Raw genomic sequence first — 9070 nt, 5'->3', positions numbered from 1 at the left:
TATATCCCAAGAAAACAGAAATACCAATCAGAAAGGATATATGCACCCCTATGTTCACAGCAGCACAATTTACAATAGCTAAGATTTGGAAACAGCCTATTAGCCCATCAGCAGATGAATGGGTTAAAAAACTGTGGTACATCTACCCAATGGAATACTATGCTACTTTTAAAAAAGAAGGAATTCTTACCATTTGCAACAGCATAGATGGATCTGGAGAGCATTATGCTAAGTAAAATAAGCCAGGCAGTTAAAGAAAAATAACACATGATCTCACTCATTTATGGATAATAAAGAACATTACAAACTGTTGAAAATAGAAAGAATCAAAGAAGCATCAAACAGATTGTCAAACTATAGCGGGAAGGAAGGGGAGGGTTGGGAGGGAGATAAGAGAGCACTGAAAAACTTGTATGCATGCATATAAGCACAAACAACAGACACAAGTCACTGTGTGCGGGCTGGGGGTGGGGGGGAGAAGGACAAGTGTGTGTGGGGGTTAGGGGAGGCTGGGGGAAATCAGTGGGATATATAAAAAAAAGGAGACTTATGTACTACTATTTGTAATACCTTAAACAATAAAATAAAATGTATTATTTATTTTTCCCAAACATAACAAGAGTATGTTCCCTGGAAACATTTTAGAAAACACAGGATATGCATAAATAAAGGAAAAGTACCCATAGTTGGGTTTGAAACATGGCGGACGATGTGGACCAGCAACAAACTACCAACACTAGAAGAACCCCTGGATCTCATCAGGCTCAGCCCGGATGAGCGAATTTATGTGAAAATGAGGAAGGACAGAGAGCTTCGAGGTAGATTACATGCTTATGATCAACATTTAAACATGATATTGGGAGATATGGAAGAAACTGTGACTACAATAGAAATTTATGAAGAAACTTATGAAGAGATATATAAATCAACAAAATGAATATTCAAATGCTTTTGTCCGGAGAGATGGTGTTGTGCTAGTTGCCCCTCCATTGAGAGTTGGTTAAAACAAAAAATATATCTTGTGTGGAAATTAGGAGACTTTATATGATTGTGTCTTTAAAGGTAGAAGATATTCAAAAGAGAAACATGTGTTAATTTTGATATTAACAAATGACCAAGGATTCTTCTACTCTTAAAAAGAGTTTATTTGCACATAACTCACAAATTCTTAAGGTAAATGGCAGTTTTATTTTCCTCCAACCCCTCCAATAAATGTGATCACCAAAACGCAGCCCTCTTTTTTAGGATTTGATTTGCTCCATTGCTTTTTCCAGACAACTTATTTTTTTTAAATTTAAATTAAATTTTATGTTTTCTTTATAAAATAAAAGTACCCATAGTCATACTATTCTGACATATTTTTTCAATATATATTTTTCAATGTGCTTTTTCTAATAATTTTGTCTATACATTTAAAAATAATAGGTCTTTAGATTCTATTCATATTAATATTTTATTGAGATACCAGCCTCAAGTAATATCTATACCAATATGCTCCTTATGGTATATAAAACTGTCACCTAGCCTTAGCTGGTTTGGCTCAGTGGATAGAACATTGGCCTGCAGACTGAAGAGTCCCGGGTTCGATTCTGGTCAACGGCACATGCCTGGGTTGCAGGCTCAATCCCCAGGAGAGGGCAGGCAGGAGGTAGCCAATCAATGATCCTCTCTCCTCATTGATGTTTCTATCTCTGTCCTTCTTCCTTCTTCTCTGAAATCAATTAAAATATTAAAATAAATAAAATAAAATTGTCACCTGAAAGAAGAGACTATTATGAATAAATGTATAAAATAAATGTGCGAATAAAGCAATAATGAGTTAGGCACAAAATATCATCTACATTTTCATAGATAAAATTTTTAAATATATATTTAAATACATATACGTGTGTGTGTGTGTGTGTGTGTGTGTGTGTGTGTGTGTAGAGCACCTAGGAAGGCACATGGACATTTCTTTAATTATTGTCAGCTGAATCCAGTGGCGTTGGCAGAGCCAGGTCCTAGAAACATGCTTTGCCAGAGGAGGAGTGATGTCAGCTTGACCTTCAGCCCAGGTGCCAGGGGTGAGTTTTGTTATTTAAATCCAACCAACCACCAGAATGCTAGACTATGACTCGGGCTCACCCAAAAATACACACAATCTCCTTTGTCTTGACTTTCAAAACTTCCTGTTTTTTTTTGGTTTTTGTTTTGTTTTTAAAAAATATATTTTATTGATTTTTTACGGAGAGGAAGGGAGAGAGATAGAGAGTTAGAAACATCAATGAGAGAGAGTCATCAATCAGCTGCCTCTTGCACACCTCCTACTGGGGACGTGCCCGCAACCAAGGTACATGCCCTTGACCAGAATCGAACCCGGGACCCTTCAGTCCTCAGGACGGCGCTCTATCCACTAAGCTAAACCGGTTTCGGCAACTTCCTGGTTTTTGCTGTATAAAATAAACACTCTGTATTGGGTCTGGGTCCCTGTTTCTTCACCAGAGGACAGTGGTCCCACTTGGCTCCAGCTTTTTCCTTTCATCTTTGTGTTTGTCTCATTCTTTGATTTTCTCAATCCCCAGCAGCTTCTATTCAGGAACCGGATTGCTTGATGCGGAGAAGAGAGAAATATTTACATATATGTGTGTGTATACATATTCAATAACTCCTCAAAGTTTATATATTGAGCATTGACTAAATACATCAAGGAATCAAATTTTAAACTACACTGTTCCCAGTGTCCCCTGGGGAAGAATCTGGAGACAGCAGAATCATCCTCAGGTTTAGTATCAGAGATTACTATATTAAGAAGACATGATTTGGATTCTAGCTCAGAGGAAACCAGGTTAGCATCTTCAATGGTCTCTCTTAAGATTCTGGGCACTAATCCAATGTCATTTCTCTAGTTAATGATTAATTCTTTTCTGAACATAACCTGCCCTATAATTTTAAAAGAAATTATTAGAGTTTTTTTTACCTGACTCAGTGAAAGTCATTTTGATTCAATGTTACTTTCATAATATTATCTGATATGTCTGAGGGATAATTATGTTTTATAGTTATAGAAGTTAACAAGGCTACAACATAAAATGGTTTAAATGAAGGTGATATAAAATACAGGGAAAAGCCACTGACCAGTAAAAATAGTCTGTGATGGAAATGTCTTGCAGTACAAATCAGTTATATCAAAAGAAGAAAATGCACATTAGTCCCATCATAATGTAATTTCTAGACAGTTTATTCAATCACCCTGTGGCTTCATGTGATATGAAATACTAGTATAACCTAAAATGTTGAATTCACAATAAACTAAGTTTAAAATCTTAAAATAACACAAGCATTTAATTTGTTTAGTCAAAATGATAATTAATGTTGATCATTTTATATAAAATTGTGATCAATTCTCGTGCACTAAAACATGTGTGGCTTAAGGGGTGAGGAAGAACAAAGGTTTGGGTGCAGCTCTGACCCCTCTTCCCAGTGAGCACCTGTCCCTGCCTGTCTAGCAACACCTCCAACTTAGGGTACTTGAAGCTGAACTTGTTATCTTTTTCAAAAACCCTTTCTGCCTTCCCATCTTCATCAATAGTATCACCACCCTTAGCTTCCCAGACAATAACAAAATAAGACCTTCTCAGTTTCTCCTCTGAATGCTGTTTTCCCAACTCTCCACCTCCCATTCTGTTATTCTACCCATGAACCTAAGAATCAGCAAGCTTACTGATTCTACCTCATAAATGTTCCTCAAACACAGGTATTTCTTATCTCACCTTCACATCCATGGCCTCTTCCACAGACTTTGGTCAGTTCCTCGTTGTCTGTGAACTCATCAACTGCAACAGCCTCTAAATGATTCATTGTCTGAGGACCTCCTCAGTTCACACCTCGCTCTGCCCACAGAGTTGTTTTGGACAAAAAGAAATCTTCGTAAAAATCCTGTTATCTCCCTATTGTTACTTTGCATAATATATCAAGATCTTCATCATTTGACTGCAGTCTATCTGATCAGCTTCATGTTCTGCATGAAATCTGCCCTTTACATTTGTAGGGCCTGGCTAAGAGTAGAAATGGAGGCCCACACACCACATATATGAAGATAAAAACTTACAAATCAAGCTTACAAAATGTTAAATAGGTTCAAACCTTCTATGTCAACTGCTTAAAGGACATGGAGACAGGTAAATATAACTGCTTAAAGGACATGGAGACCTGGGATAAATTTAGAATTCTTTTAAAAAAAAAATATTTTTATTGATTTTTTACAGAGAAGAAGAGAGAGGGATAGTCAGAAACATCGATGAGAGAGAATCATCAATCCGCTGCCTCTTGCACACCCCCTACTGGGGATATGCCTACAACCAAGGTACATGCCCTTGACCGGAGTCGAAACTGGGACCTTTCAGTCCACAGGCCGATGCTCTATCCACTGAGCCACACCAGTTTTGGGAAATTTAAAATTCTCAAACTCCTCCAAGGCTCGCATGGGAACCAGCAGCACAGGAAGGCTCTGGGCCACCAGCCTGTACCCTACTCTCTTTTCTTCCACTCCTAATTTCCCTCCATGAAGAGTATTGCAAGCAGGCTCTAGACACCCTTAGCTTATGCCAGAGCTCAAACGCACACCTCTGGCCAAGTGACACCATCTAGAGAGCAGGACCCGGCACAAAGGCCTCTGTTGCTCAAGTATAAGGACAATACAAGTACATGGGTTTGAACTTCATGGGTCCACTTATATATAGTCTTTCCCCCCACAAATACTGTAAATGTATTTTCTCTTATTATTTTCTTAATATTTGCTTTTCTCTGTATTACTTTGTTAAGAATACAGTATATAATACATATAACATACAAAATATGTTAATCATATGTTAATTGTAAGGTTTCTGGTTAACAGTAAGCCATTGGTAGTTAAGATTTTTTGGAGAGTCCTCCTGCTGATGTGGCTCATTAGTTGAGCTTTAACCTATAAACCAAGAGGTCATGGTTCCATTCCCGGTCAGGGCACATGCCCAGGTAGCAAGCTTAATCCCCAAAAGGGGTTGTGCTGGAGGCAGCCAATCAATGATTCTCTCTCATCTTTGATGCTTCTTTCCTCCCTTCTTCTCTTAAATCAATATAAATATTGGGGAGTCAAAAGTTACATATTGATTTTTGACTATGCGGAGGCGCCTGATCCCCACATTGTTCAAAGGTACTGTTGCCCAACACATCACATACATCAGCAACACAGAATGTCTCTTGGCTTCTGGAATATATGAGGTCCTTTCACCTCTTCTTCTCTGAATAAACTTTATGTAAAATTTTTTTCTCAGGGAAGTCAGACATATTTTTTGTAGTATTTTATATTTTTAATACTTTCCCTAGTGGACTCTGAGACTCTGACTATTCTCTTCTTTTGTTTGAATGTCCCAAATATATAGCAATGCCAAGTATGTAGTACCCTTGATAACCGTGTAATAAATGAATGAACAAATTCATTAATGAATCAATAACTTCTATCCCTATCTCTAGCCCATCCCTGTTTTTCTCCTACTCAACTTCCATTCTCATTTTTGGATTTCTAAATCCATCAGGAGTTCCAGAAGGAAAAATAAAATAAAACTCCATTGATGGGGGTAAAACAGGCTCTTTACACAAGGACACAGAGACAAGGGAAACAAGAAACAGTAAATGAGGGCTGTACATCCTGAAAAATTATATTGTCACAAATAGCTCTGCACATGAATCTGTGTGTCAGTAGCTCTCTGTGGGGCCTGGCTGCTCTGTGCCCGCTGCCCAGAGGCCCATCTGTGGCTGGGAGTGGAACACTTGCCTCATTGCTGTGGTGATGAAGCAAGCATTCCATTAGGCCACTCATGCTGCCCACTCTCAGAGCCTTCCCCTCCCCCCGACCCTCCCCCGGGACTGGGGGACTCCAGCAGGGCTGAGAGGACTAGGCACCGCCATCTTGTGGCTACAGGCACTGCCATCTTTGTGACAGAGTGATGGTTAATTTGTATATTAACTTTTATTAGTAGGATAACGTATTATTCTTAATAATCCTATAGGATTAATTCTAGAATGGGGTAGACTAAAATGATTTCTTTCATTCTCATTATTTTTTCTACAATAGCCCTAATAGTTTGTAAAGTGTTGTTCTAAATTAACAGCATGGCATGAAATGGCATAATATGATGGTGTGCAGCTTTCCACCCAGAATATTATGCTTCTGCATTTAGAAAATAGAAGTGATAACAGAACGTTCCTACTAACCTCAGAAGGTCAGTGTAAGGATTAAGACAGTTGATACCATCTTAGAACATTGCCCAATATACATAAATGTTACCTAATTTTATTTTCCTAAAATTTCTAATTATTTCTTAATTTCTTTTTTTTTCTTTCCCTCTCTTTCTCTCTCTCTCCCCTTCTCTTACTCTTTCCCATTCTCCTTTCTTCTTTCCTTCCATCCTTCCTCCTTTCCTTCCTTCCTTCTTTTCTTCTTTTCTTCCTAAAAGAGTAGATCATAAAACTCTTAACTAAATTTATTGTAATGATAATTTCACAATATATATACATTATCAAGTCATTATGCTGTACTCCAGAAACTAAAACAACATTGTAGATCAATTATATCTCAACATAAAAAAGAACAACTATGAACATATAGATATACTATAAACATCATTATAGCATATAATCATTAAAATTATAACAAAGGATTCTGGTGTATGCAAAGAATTTTATGATTTACATTATACTGACCAAGGGCAGTGGCTATTTCTATCATCAACCTCCAAATGCAATGCCACAAATACTTTACAATCTAGTTTGCCAGCTTTGAAATTATACAATTGAGATTATTTTAAAAATTGGGATAATTTTTTTTTCAAAATTCACACATAAAATGAGATTCTGCTAATATTTACTAACATTTAAATCACACTTTAAAAATTCCAATAGCTTAAAATTAATAATATTTGACAGGATTATGTATTTTTAAATGCTTTCTTAAATTTTCAACATTTCAGCTATACTGCCAAACTTTACAATGTAGAAGTAAAAAAGACAATTGTCAAGAGATGAAGCAGGTGTAAAAAAAAAAAAAAAAAGGAGGAGGAGAAGGAAGAAGACGAGGGGGAGGAGGAGGAGGAGAAAGAGAACCAATTATGACAGACCAAGCTAGCCATGGACCACAGCTGGGTCCTCTTCTTGTGGGGCACACAGCTGGACTCCAGTCTCAGTTTCCTCACATGCGACTGAATTCTGGCCAAGGAAATGTAAACCAGAGTGCTGTGTGCCACTTCTAAGCCTGGCCCTTAAGCACATGCAATCCTTCATGCCCCCTCCCCTTTCATGGTAATGTGGAAGTCTTGTATTAAAAATAGCAAAGCCACAGGATAAAAGAAAGCTGGTTCTCATAACCACCGCTTGGAAAGGTGCCACTCACTAACCAGGAACACACATTATATGCCTGATAAATAAATTTCTATTTGGTCCAGTCTTTGAGATTTCAAGTTTATCTGTTGTACAGTGGCCAGGTTTACCACTATAAACTTCATAAATTATTATCAAGAAGCCCCACTACCCTTGATACATAAATTAATAGCTTAAATTGGAATAATATGTTTTAGGGGAGCTAGCAGCAAAAATGTTTACTTTTCCATTGCTTACTCATGCTATTATTAAAAGTTTGCCTGCATTTCCTAAATCAAAAGCATGCTATGTGAAGAAGAGAAACAATTAAGTTCTAATATTCAATGCAAAAACTCTACAAATTAGGTAATTTATATTAGGAAAGAGTTTTTATTCAACCTACAAAACAGATGGATCCAAGCTATGTCTTTAAAAAATCATCCCTGAAGGAAATCTAACAATGGCATAAAAATATCATAAACACATCTGGTGGCATCATTACATTAATATTTCTACTCCTACAATGTACACTTTTTTTTAGAACTTCCAAGCACTTGAGGACTTCTATCAAGGTGATGAAAGGAGAGAAGGGTTGATTGAACAGAAGGATAGCTAGGTTGGTAATATGCTAATTTATGTTGTCACTTTTAGGAGCATCTCAAACTTGACCAAAAGTAACTTGAATATGCAATATTAATATTGACAATCATAAAAAAGTGACTTGTATTTTTTACCAATAAATATCTAATTCCATTAGGTTTCCCATTTTGTTGAGTTCCATGACATTGGAAAAACATATACAACAGGCAATCTGTGCAACAGGCAATCCGTGCAAAGATGCTACTCTTTTATCCCATTTTCTTTAGTGAAATTGGCAAGATTTGTGCACCATGGAAATATGAGATGATCCAGATTAGCTCAGTGATGAAGAAGAGGAAAACTTCTATCACCCCTCAGAGAAACAATGGGAAACTAACTTTTAATATATTTTTATTGATTTTTTTTACAGAGAGGAAGAGAGAGGGATAGAGAGTTAGGAACATCAATGAGAGAGAATCATTGATCAGCTGCCTCTTGCACACCCCCTACTGGGGATGTGCCCGCAACCAAGAATCGAACCTGGGACCTCTCAGTCCGCAGACTGACGCTCTATCCAATGAGCCAAACCGGTTTCGGCTGGAAAGTAACTTTTTGATTGGTGCTATCTATATGTATAAAAGCCTAAGAGACTGGACAACTGCCAGGGGGCAGATGCTCAATGCAGGAGCTGGCCTCTGGTAGTCAGTGTGCTCCCACAGCCTACCTTACACAGTCCTCTTCCCAGCTGGCCAGCCCTGATCAGCCTCAATCACCGAGGGACCCCACCCATGTACAAATCTGTAAATCGGACCTCTATTTTTACAATAATCTTCTTCACAGAATCTTCTCCATCCTTGGGAGCCAATGCAGCAATGTTTTGATATTGCTTTTGAAGTAGTACATCATCAACTTCTGTCTTTTCCTTTCCATCACCACAACTAACCTATCCCTACCAGTGAGTAGTTGGTGAAAATTGAGCTGGGGTCAAAAGGTCTTTTAAGTAATCATAAACAATGTGTAACTTAACTGAAACCTAAATAATGGTGATAGCAAGAATCAAGACTCATCCAATCTACAATCACTTGAGAAGTATGATTTGCAAATTTTAATACAGCCTCTG

The 9070-nt window shown here is 37.5% G+C and overlaps 1 pseudogene; it reads left to right on the top strand.

Moving 5' to 3' along the window:
* Positions 1-699: 699 nt before the first annotated feature.
* Positions 700-1004, top strand: LOC118731398 (annotated as a pseudogene).
* Positions 1005-9070: the final 8066 nt, after the last annotated feature.

Source organism: Pipistrellus kuhlii, unplaced genomic scaffold, assembly GCF_014108245.1.
Source record: "Pipistrellus kuhlii isolate mPipKuh1 unplaced genomic scaffold, mPipKuh1.p scaffold_m20_p_1, whole genome shotgun sequence".
NCBI lineage: Eukaryota > Metazoa > Chordata > Mammalia > Chiroptera > Vespertilionidae > Pipistrellus > Pipistrellus kuhlii.
The sequence above is the reverse complement of the archived record's forward strand: the minus strand, read 5'-3'. Positions and strand labels throughout refer to the sequence as shown.